This window comes from Chrysemys picta, chromosome 24, assembly GCF_011386835.1.
Source record: "Chrysemys picta bellii isolate R12L10 chromosome 24, ASM1138683v2, whole genome shotgun sequence".
In the NCBI taxonomy this organism is placed as follows: Eukaryota; Metazoa; Chordata; order Testudines; family Emydidae; genus Chrysemys; species Chrysemys picta.
The window spans coordinates 12,358,990-12,371,404 of NC_088814.1; the positions used below are offsets into that span (position 1 = coordinate 12,358,990).

A 12,415-nucleotide genomic window follows, 5' to 3' on the forward strand; every position below is an offset into this window, starting at 1 on the left:
CTTGGATAAACAGCAACGTTGGCTTTTTAGAAACCTTCCCCCCAGTGCTCTGCATCCACTTGGGATTGTGCCCAGCAGAGGCTGGTGGAGGGGAGGGGAAGGCAGAGGAGGCCATGCAAATGTTGTGGCGTTTGCACTACCCCACAGACACACACCCAGCAATGCACGGCATAATAGCCAGGACAGTAAATGATTTGGCCATAACCTCCAAAATCCTCAGTGTTGAAAGTACAATTTATCTAGAAAACAATGGGAGGGAGGGGTTAGAGAGTTGCAGTAACCACCTGGATTTCCAGTCTCTGGCCAGGTACATCCCCCTCTCCAGGGTTTTCACTGATATCTTCTCCAAACTGGTCCTCCTGATATAATCTGAGGTCACATCCTGGCCTTCAGGGACATTGGCAGGATCTTCACTGTTCCCAGGTGCAGCACCACCCTTGTTATCCTGCCTGATAAGGATCCCGCCAGGGCTCAGCTAAATGGCATGTGTCATGACAGGCTCTTTGCTGAGGGCCCTTGACAGCACCTGCACCCAAACCCCTCAACCCCAGCCCCACCCCAGAGCCTGCACCCCCAGCCGAAGCCCTCACTCTCTCCCACACCCCAACCCTAATTCTGTGAGCATTCATGGCCCTCCATACAATTTCTATACCCTGATGTGGCCCGTGAGTCAAAAAGTTTGCCCATCCCTGGTCTAAGGCCACTGAATGTTCTCAGTTACATGGCCCATGAAGCTTGCCTCCATCACTCACTGGTTAAATCTTCAAACAAGCCCCTTTGTGCTTTCTCCCATTCTGCCCCCCACACTCGGGAGGAGCTCCCTGTAAACATCAGCAAAATGACTTCCTCATCCCAGGGACTGTTTGACTCTTCAATTATTCCCATGCCCAGCAGGCTTGCCAGCTCCTTCTGAACCTGCTGCTGCAATGTACCAGTTCTGTGGGGTGCTTTGCTGGGTGCAGGTTGTGATCCCACAGTGTTAATCTTAGGCAACTTTTGTGAGTCAGGCCTGGCCTGCTAGATCATACCTGGCAGTGACTTTGCAGCACAGTCATAACCTCTGTCTTTTCAGTTACGGTGACCTCTTCACACACCTCAATGCTCTCGAGTGGGATATCCCTGTGGAATTCAGGCATCAGATCCGTAAGGGGCTGTCTTACAATCCTCTGCACAGAATAGCATCTTGACAACAGCTTCACTATTGTGATGCACTTTTAACAGTCCAAGGTGCATCCCTGCTGCGGGGCCTGTGTACATTGCAGGTAACAGCGTGACCCCTCTCTACCACCTCCGAAGGCCCCTCCCATCAGTTTTGCAGTTTGTACTTTTCCACGAGGAGTAACAACTGCAGCAGATCACCTGCAGCAAATGATCACTCACAAGGACAGCAGGACCCCGTTCATCCCATCGAATTGGGACCAGGGCCAGACTGGTTAACCAAAACTTCGGATAATCGGATGAATGGGTAAGTGCGAGGCTGCAGCGCCATCTAGTGACCATAGCAGATACTGCTCATTTCTGGACCTGTGTGTGCTGGTTGTTGGGTTGATATGGAGAACCGGATAATGGAGGGTCGGATAAACAGGGTTCTACTGTATTGTGCTCATCCCATTCTTTCCGAGCTGCTTGGCTTTTAGTGAGGCTTCGCTCCGCTATTCCAATCATGGATTTAGGGAAACCTAATTTAGGCTCCTCCCTGTGAAGGGGAAAGGAAAAGTGAAGTGTTTCAGTAAGAGTAAACTTACCAGAATGAAATGGTTCCATTGTTTTCTGTTTCAAAAGGACATTTGGCTTCAGAATTTTATTTCATTTTTTATGAGATTGTGTCTTTTATGTTTTGTGGCACACAAGCAGAGAAGTTAGAGAAAACATAAAATTCTCTTGCTGGAAGTTCGCAATGTTTTGCTAATTTGTTTCTTAGGAGCCAGAACAATAATGTGTGTGGAATCATCATTACTGTGTATTCTGTGTAGTTATGTTGTTGGCTTCTTTAGGAAATTTGCAAAAGAGGAGCACTGGGAAAGCCTGTCCCCCCCCCCCCTGTTCCCCCCCCCCACACATACGCACTGCACATTTGCTGCCCACTGGTGCTGCCTGAGCAGTAGCATTGTGACATCAGAGATAATCCACCACTCAGCACTCCCTCCCTCCAGTTCATTTTCATACTTGGGGAGAATGGCTAGCAACCTGGCTACCATGGCAACGGCTACCTTTGACAACTGATTGCCCCCAGAACATCATCACAGGAAGGAAGTTGATAATGAAACAGGGCCACATTTGGACAGGCAGGACAGCCTCCTGCTGTGCTCATTTGGGTTTGTACTGTGATAGGGTCCAGTGTTTTTTTCCAAAGGGCAGTTGTTTGCTACTTTCCTTAGTAAGGGCCAGGTGAAAACAAGAGGAAAAATTCCAGCTCTTTTTCTTGGATATTGTTTATCTGCTTCTTACACATTCAGGGTTCTAGCTGAGAACTTTCACTGAAACAGAAGTTGCATAAAATAAGTTTTGTTTTAATACAGTTTAATTTAATTACTTTCCATACTCTGATCAACACGGCACTGAGTGGTGAAACAGAGATTTTTACAAAGATAACAATGGCAATAAACTATATACTGAAAACAACACATGAGTAAGAGCTTCATTGTTTAAATAACACATATATAAAATATTTTCTTTCTATTTAAAAAAAAACAAAGGAAATCAACAAACAAAAAACCCTTCATTTAACGTTACTTAAGTTTGCTTTCATCAATAAACTAAACCATAAAATAATTAGGAAATACAAAGTCAAGGTTTTAAAAAGGATTAAAAGTTTACAAAGTTTTGCATTCTCAGGTTAGCAAAGGTCATGCTCTCAGAGTTCAAGTAAATTGGAAAACCAACATTATACATTGCAAGTAGCACCCTGGGCCGGCAAACAGGATGGAACATGGCAGGTACCATTGCTGGAGCAGATGCTGCATGCCAGGGACCAAGTCACGCTCTCCGCCGTGCTGTTACAGCCCCTTGGGAATCAGTTATGAGAACGATGTTAAACCTACCTCGGGCCGTTCCACCAGCACAGTATAACCACACCCTGTCCTTCCCCTGGATTGCTCCAACCTGCCTCCTAGAGCAGGTGCTGGGTCGGGGAGACAAGGGATGTGTTCTACATCAGGCACAGAGCCCATATCCCCCCAGTGGCAAAAACCTTTGCAAAACTTTTCAAGATAATGCATCTGCATGTGATTATCCCTTGTCCCCTAGAGAAATACGGTGTATTTTAATGAGTCTGCCCTTACTTGTCTTGATGATCAGAGCTCAGAGGTGCTACAGGGATCCTCTCCCAAATGATGCTATGCCAAACATAAACGCACTTCCATCCTATACTTTGAAATCAAGAAAGACGACATCTCTCCGAAGGTAGGAGTGAACACTATTTCCAGTACAATAAAACTGAAATCTCCTTTTGATAGTTACATCAGGAAATAGCTCTTTTCAGAACACCTTGCCCAAGGCAGAAATTTGCAGAAGTCAACTTGTTGATTATTTGAATCTATAATGCAGCCACGTGGGAACAGAAAGGAGATTGTTCTGAGTCTTTCACATGAATTCTCTCTTACAGTCCATACCTTGGGTGACTTCTGGAGTGGATTATTGCAATGTTCTCTACCATGAGCCACTCAGCCCAAGCACAGCTACTGCCAAATGCAGCTGTCCACTGAATTGCAGGGGATATTACACCTAGGAGGACATCCGGGACCATTGAAACTAATGGGAATTTTGCCATAGACTTCAATGAGGCTGAGATTAAATATGTGGGGAGTGATGGTCGAACATTCGCACGGGGGAGTCTTCTAAACCTGGAGGTCAATTCCCTGGGCACACACATCCAAACTCTGAGTTTTCAAGGCACAGCGTAAGGCTCAGCTCTTTCTCTGAGTGCCGCATGGAGGTTTGGTTGTGGCGAGCACGGCGTGTTGGAATGCATGTTCATTAACACTTTGTAGAACATCACTGCTTTCCCGAGCAGAGACAATGTCTACAAAGGCTCAGTCCAATGAAAATAAATCATTTTCTGTGAATCGGATGGGCTTTCAGTGACATGGTCAGCTCAGATGCTCTACTGAGCATTATGTAGAATGTGTTTACATTAGTCTTTTCTCTGATGTTTTTAACTCCATCTTTCCTTGACTTAAATAGAGGGGAATTCTACAGCCACTTTTGAGAGCACTTTTCGCTTGCACATAGATAGATAGATAGATAGATAGATAGATAGATAGATAGATAATGTTTTTTAGGATCTGAGATCTGTGAACAGGCAGGAGAGCTCCTTTAGCATTAAAAAATATTTATGGTCATCAATCCTGTACTTCCTTTAAAAGTGGGGGTAGGAAATAGCTTAACAGAAATTTGCTAGAATGTAACTATCTGATCTCTGGTTCTGATTCTCTCTTTAGAAGGAATTTGGTCTGCAGAAGCATTTGGATTCACCGGTCTTTTTATGAAACACTGAATAAACACACAGAAATTGCCCGATTGGATCAGACCTGAGCTCCATCTAGTGTCTTGTCTCTGATAGTGACTAGTACCAGATGTTTCAAAAGAAGGTTTAATAACCTTCAATAGGCAGATGTGGAATAATCAGCCCTTTCCCCCATCTCGCCCTGATCTCTCATAGTTAGAGAAGAGATTGGTTTAAGCCCTGAAGCATAATGTTTAGTATTCCTTAAGCATCCGCATCCACACACCATGCCATATAAAACTGTCAAATCCCTCCAGTTTCTTTGTGGTTCTGCTTAACAGCACTCCTAGGATCTACAGACATTTCCCAACTTCTCAGCTCATCCAGAAGAACAGTTCAGACCAGCAAGGCACTGAGCACGTTAGCCCCAATCCAAAGAAACCTATAAGCACATGCTTAACTTTAAGCAACTTTAAGAATGTAAGAAGCCCCATTGAAATCAACATGCTTAAAATTCTGGGTGCTCCACTTCAGGAAAGATGGAGATAGATTGGAGACAGCCCAGGGGAGAGCAATAAAAACAATAAAAGGTTTAGAAGCACTGGGGGATGGACTAGATGACCTCTTCAAGCCCTACTTTTCTATGATTCTATGAAAAGATATGCACCTGCTTAAATGTTCTGCTGGACTGAGGGAAGAATGCTCAGATCCATGCAGGATCAAGCCCTAAATGACTTATTGTTCTTTGCTTGGATGCATTTGATGAAAGAAGTCAAGTCCTTCTTCCTTTCTATCTTCTGTAGAAGTGCACGTTAAGCAAGCTGCCTTTGAAGTTGAATAATCATTTTATTTGTTTCAGAGAAGCATCCGTGTTAGTCTGTATCCGCAAAAAGAACAGGAGTACTTGTGGCACCTTAGAGATTAACAAATTTATTTGAGCATAAGCTTTCGTGGGCTAAAACCCACTTATTTGTAATATTTGTCTGAATGCCGACTGACTGACATGCTATTTGGCCAAAACCAAAGAGTGTGTAAAGAAATGAATGACATGTGTGTGTATGTACGGCATGTGCATGAATATGTACACACACACACACACACACACACTTTTTCTTGATCTTTGGCCACAAAAAACATACCTGATGATCACACTAGACGTTCACTACCTTTTACATTGCCAGGGTGTTATGAATGAGAACCAAGCCATCCCCATAATTTCACAAACTGGAATGTGCGACATGAGCTAAGTAGAATTAACAATTATATGATTTGGCAATCACTATTGTGACATGGGGTGAGGAAAGAGGTGCATTGAGGATATTGATATATGATTAAATAGGTTTACAGGCAGTTTCTTATCTCTATAAAGACAGGTTAAAAGATAAATCTATACATGGAATATTTTTTCTTATCATTATAAATATATGTTTCTAAAAATATATTCACTGTTGTTAATTTTCTCAGAAATATTCACCCCTGGCTACACACTTTTTGTCTGATCATTAGAAGTGTACATAAGGTAATTTTTCAGCAGCCAAAGAACAAGAAGCTACAGGATTTAGTCAGCATGGCTGTAGTGTCCAGAAGGGATAAATTTAGAAGCTCCATTTTTGAAATATTTTCTCAATGAAAGTATGTGCATAATGTGTTCTAGTTGGTAGCCGATGATTTAAAAACATGGAGGCATATTTCGGTGGGGGAAACTGTCAACCAATAACCAGAGAGTGCGATGCAAACTATGCGTTCCTCCTAACCATGTTATTGTTCCCAGGTATAATGGAGATCCATGGATTCTACTACTGTCTAAGGCACCAGTCCCACAAAATTGAACATATTCCTTAATTTTATTTATGTGAGGCATTCCACTGAGTCTGTGAGGCTACACTAATAAGTGAAATTAAAATATCAACAGAATACGGGTCAAAATGTGTAAATCAGACTAAATGGCAGGGTAATGCACTTTCCTAGAGATAAAGGATTTTTTTCTCCCTTAGAAGAAGTGAAGGAGTGATGGGTTTTCCCATCAGTTGTTCCAGGTTCCATTTCATGACTCAAAGGGTCTTTACGCATATGACCACAGTTCTTTATATTAGCATACACCATTTGCATAAGAACTAATGCCTTCCTTTATGGTTGATCCCGCAGCTAGCGCCCAAGGCTGAATGAATGGCTGGAGGAAATTGTACGGCAGTGACCGAGTTCATTCTCACAAGAGTGACAGATCGTCTGGAGCTGCAGGTCCCCCTCTTTGTGCTGTTCCTAGTGATCTATGTTATCACCCTGGTGTGGAATCTGGGGATGATGGTTTTAATCAGGATCGACCCCCGACTCCACACCCCCAGGTACTTCTTTCTCAAGAATTTGTCTCCCGTGGATGCCTGTTACTCCACAGTCGTCACTCCCAAGATGCTGATGAGCTGCTTAGCCGAGAGGAAAGCTATTTCCTATACAGCTTGCATCATCCAATATTTTAGCTTCATATTGTTTGTCATCTCTGAGTGCCTTCTGCTGCCAGTAATGGCGTATGACCGTTATGTAGCCATCTGCAACCCGCTGCTGTATATGGTCATCATGTCACCAAAGCACTGCCTACGGCTGGTGGCAGTTCATATCTATGGGCCATCCTGAACTCTGTGATACACACCAGCGGTTTGCTAAGATTATCCTATTGCGACTCCAATATCCTGAATCATTTTTTCTGTGATCTCAACCCACTTCTAAAGCTCTCCTCTTCCGGCACCGCCATCAATCAGCTACTCGTTTTCCTCTTTGGCAGTCTGATTCAGGTGATCAGCATTGTGACCATCCTCATCTCATACATCTTAATAATTGTGACTGTGCTGCGGATCCGCTCCACCGAGGGCAGGCGCAAAGCCTTCTACACCTGCACCTCCCACCTGACGGCTGTCTCCATGTTCCATGGGACAATTCTCTTCATGTATTTCCGACCCAGCGCCAGCTACTCCCTGGACACAGACAAAATGGCCTCCGTGTTCTACATGGTGGTGATCCCCATGCTGAACCCCCTCATCTACAGCCTGAGGAACAAGGATGTGAAGGACGCCCTGAGGAGAGCAATAGAGACAAAATTGAGGGCCCATTTTCCCCCAAAGGGTGCCATAATAGGACAACCAAATCCTTTAATGGCTTCTCTGGACACATAAGGCCTGTCTCCACTTCGAGGTGGATCGACGCTGCCGCGATCAATCCACGGGGGACAATTTAGCCGGTCTAGTGAAAACCAACTGAATTGACCCCGATTACTCTCCCATCTACTGCACTAGAACGAGATGAGTAAGGGGAGTCTATTGGAGAGTTTCTTCTGTCGACCCAGTGCAGTGTGAACCCCGTGGTAAGTAGATCTAAGCTACGTCGATTTCAGTGATGCTACTAACGTAACACAAATTGTGTAGCTTAGATCGATCTGTCCCTGTAGTGTAGACATGCCCATGGGCTCTGATTCAGAAAGTCCTTAAGCACCTGTTTAAGTATGTCTCCTTTTGACTTCAGTGGGGCTTAAGCACATGTTTAAAGTTAAAGGTGTATTTAAGTGCAGTATAGACATGTTCTCAGAGAGTTGGTGAGTCACTGTGGTGTAGGTGTGCATTCATTCTTTGGCACAATGCGGCTCTGGTCTCGATTTGCACCTCCAGTTACTACTGTAAAAGTAATAATTATATTGAGCTATGAGCAAGTTTCAACCACATGCCAGGCTCCTTCTAGGATCCTTTGATTTTATGCGTATGACCTAGCAGAGCTCCCTCAGGAATGGAGAGATTGAAGTGGTCTGAGGAATCACAGCCTAACCCCTAGGCTCGCTGCCTTTCAGACCCATGACACCCAGTCAAACATTTCTCCTCTTTTTCATGCAATTTGCTCCCTTCTGCTTCCTGCTGCTGCCACCCGCTTTCTGCCCTCACCCAACCACAGCAGAGTTTTTATCTCGCTCCCCTGCCCAGAACACAGCTCAGACCCAGGGCAGGGGGAAAAGCAATTCTAAAGCTGGGGGGCCTGCTGCGTGGCCTACAGAAGCAGCGGTGTCCTAGAGCTGAGAACTGTGCAGGCAGACGAAGGGGGCGAAAAACAGAGCCACATCCAGATACCTGCATCAGCCATCTTAAAAGAAAGCATCACCCAGCCCATCACCTAAGAACATAAGACTGGTCATACTGGGTCAGACCAATGGTCCATCTAGCCCAGTGTCCTGTCTCCCACCATGGCCAATGCCAGATGTTTCAGAGAGAATGAACAGAACAGGGCGATTATCAAGTGATCCACCCCTGTCATCCACTCCCAGCTCCTGGCAGTCAGCAGTTTAGGGACACTCATAACATGGGGTTGCTTCCCTGACCATCTTGGCTAATAGCCATTGAGGGACCGATCATCCAGGAACTTATGAAATTATTTTTTGAACCCAGTTATACTTTTGGCCTTCACAACGTCTCCCTGGCAATCACTGTCCTCTGCACAGCTCTACTGCTAACAGTTGAAATTCTTCTTTAGCACAGCAAGTATTGGCTTGTGGTTTAGGAACTGAGTTCCAGACCCGAGGTTGTTGTATAATTTCGTTGAAGTCGCTTGAAGTCAATGGAGCTACGCGAATGACAGCAAATGAGGATCTGGCCCAGAAAATAATGAGTTCTACTGATACATCTTGTTTTTATTAGTTAGTTTATCCAAGGGAAGGTCAAGAAGTGACTTAAACATGCTGTATACGCGCCTGTGTGGGACGAAGATTTCCAATAGGGTAAAAATCTTTTATTCTGCAGACAGAGGCATAAGATTCAGTGGCTGGAAGCTAAATAAACTCAGTCAAGATGAGGTGCACCTTTTTCTTAGTGAGGATAATTAATTATTGGAACAAATTACCTATTACTATGGTGGATGTTCCATCACGTAACGTCTTAAAATCAAGGCAATATATCTTCCTAAATCATATTCTATCGCTTGAACAGAATTCATGGACTCAATGGACAAATTACTGGGTGAGGGTCTTGTGCCTGTGTTATGAAGGAAGTTCAACTCTAGATAAAGATATTGGTGCTTTCAGCATGGTTAAGTCACTTTAAATAATCTAGGTTTCTATGAGTCTCTTTATGTCTTCCCAACACATCTTGATCTCTGACTTATGGACATACGCAACAATAACCCTCTTATCTTTGTTCAGAATATGACATTTATTTCAGCAGCTATTTGCATATTACACAGAAGTGTGGAAGTGGAGCCACTGAGCCAAAGCCTGTGCTTACTAGCGCGCACATAAATCTGGAACAACTTCCTAGATTTCACTGGCTTTACCAATGGCATAAAAGCCTGATCCAAAGGTGCTGAACTCAATGACAGCTTTGCCATTGACTCCAGTGGGCTATAGCTCAAGGCATAGAATCTGCTGCACTACTTAACTCTTTCTTGTTGGGAAGAGTCATCTCTCTCTATAGCCTCTCCTACCCTGAGCCGGGAATTGGATGTCTTGCCAAGATGCTCTGATACAATGCAAGGCTCTCTCCGGACTGGAGTGGCAGTCTCACTGGCTGCAAGAAAAGAGTTCCCAAAGAATGGCAGGTTTGGCAGCAAAAGGGTTAAGGAGCATTAAGTTATCTTCTACACACACAAAAATATACTTCTCTGTTAACCATGCCCATTGCAACTGACTTTCAAGGTATGTCTTCAGATGCTGGCATTTACATATTCCCAATATATCTTATTATCATCATTATGTTTATATCCAAGAGCTTATCTAGTGTTGCAGCAGGTGAACGAATACTTTGACCAATACTGAGAGCAAAAGGCCAAACAGAAAGGAAGGGTTGGTGTTCTGAGGACACATACATTGAAAGCTTGTGAGATACTCAATTGTTGCAGTAGCTGGAGCCATATATGTGCTTTAGATACATTGCAAATACCTTACTTATGTTGGTGAATGCTGATACACATGAGCTGTCCCATTCACTACTGCAGGAATGAGAGGTCAGCCATCAGTAAGAGTCTGGTGATGTAGAAAATGGTTACCATTATCAACAAGAACATTCTTATAACTGAGCCATCGGGGGGCCTTTGGTGTGGTGTGTATATGTCCTTTCTAGCAGGTACCACACCTGACATTCACATCGCAGGGCATTTTTGCATGAAAAGGAGATAGAAGGGAGGAGAGTTGAATTAATAAGAAATTTGTTTCCTATGAATTCTTAAAGGCCTGCCCCTTCCTTTCCTCCTCTGTGGCAAATATCCTAAACTCTGGATTGAGACATGAAGGATTCCATAGGCCAGATGCTTTGAAAATGATATACTCTCTGATTCAGAAACAACCATTAAAAGGAAGAGAGACAAGCTATGGAATAGAGCTGTGGAAAGAAGTGAAAGCATTTGAAGAAAATCAGGGCCCAATTATGACATTTCTGCTCAGATTGAATAGACCTTAGTCCCACTGAAATCACTGGGGGCACTCACAGAGTAAGGTGATGTTCGGCATGAATACAGACAGCAGAAAGCGGTATCACTGGGAGCCAAGCGGAGGCATTTACGTATTCCCAATTGAGTTGTGGATTGATAAAGGATATGAGAGAGGGAATGAAAAGATCAGCAGGCATGGGGCGGAGGGAGAGGGGCTGCTGTAATAAACAGGGTCTAGCAAGCCTACCACTCATCTGAGCTCAATTTGTTGGGAAGTGGGTAAAAGGTCATAAAATATTACACTAGCCTGCACCAATGAATGTAGATCAAAAGTTTAGGAAGCGCAGAGAGGCCGGTTACATATAAGCTCACACCTCTCTCTAGGGTCCAACCAGCAACGACTCTCCAAAAGAAGCAGCAACTTCATTGGCATTGCCAGAGTCATGGCCCTGGAGAAGAGGAGAAGATAGGGAACTGCTGTGGAAGGACTTTAGTGGCACTTGCCCTAAGCTAGTCCCATGATAAGGAAAGATTCAGAGGAGGCAGTTCCACCTCCTTCTGTGGCCACTGCCATCCTGATGCATTGGGATAGAGGACAGAGCTGCCTTGTACAGCATGCGCTCCCTTGATGGCTGCAAACTCTCCTCCACTTTTGGAGGGGCAAGAATGCACCCCGGGGTTGCTCCAACGCATGGATTTATGCCACCACATTCATCAGCACTGGCAGAACCCCAGTGCCACTGGAAAGCACAATCAATAAGAGTGGGGAATAAATCCCAGATCTCAAAGCCCACCAATCACAATCAGTCTCTAGGCCCCTTCCAACCTCAGATTAACATCCCTCTTTCCCTTTAATCTGGGGCCAGTTCTTATATGCAGTTCAGGTTTGTGCTGCCTGGACTTATCTGCCAGTGCAGGTTCCCTTTGGGCTCGCTGTGCCACTGCAGTGGTAACACCTGACCTGACTAGCAGGCTGTGCAGTCCTTTCCCAAATGGCTGTCCCATCTGCCAATCAGAAGAGAGGCAGGAGCAGGGAGTTAGGGGTGGGTGTAACAGTGCACCCCATAGGGCTTTATGGAAATATGCTTATGAATGTATATATGACATAACTGAAATATATTTTATGCTACATATGCCATGTAACATATCTCTGTAAAGGTTATGATCTACTGAATCTATTTATCCTATTTGTATGCATGTATCTATTTGGTATTTGAAGTTATGAATATTGGCTGTGTACTTGCTTGATTTTTAAGTAGCCTTAGTAAAGCATTTGGTCAGCTTCTTGAGAAAGGAATGTGCAAATTAAGTGCCCAATCAAGAAACACTTAACGAACAATGGATCTTGGAAGGCTCCAATCCACATAAGAAGTCTTCCTGGAGACGTTCAAGATAGCATGTGGGCAATGGCTGCTGCCTGTAAAAACTGAGTCATGCATGGACATGTGATTTACCCATGTGACTCCAAATCTCCATCTTGGAGCTGGACTTTGCATAGGAGAGAGGAGGGGGTCTCCACCCACATGAGAAAGTCTATTTAAACCCGTGGGAGACCCCTCCATTTTGCCTTCAGCTGGCTCA

General features: G+C 44.3%; 1 pseudogene; it reads left to right on the forward strand.

Moving 5' to 3' along the window:
- Positions 1-6,610: 6,610 nt before the first annotated feature.
- On the forward strand, positions 6,611-7,608 carry LOC135977383 (olfactory receptor-like protein COR4; annotated as a pseudogene).
- The last annotated feature ends 4,807 nt before the right edge of the window (positions 7,609-12,415 follow it).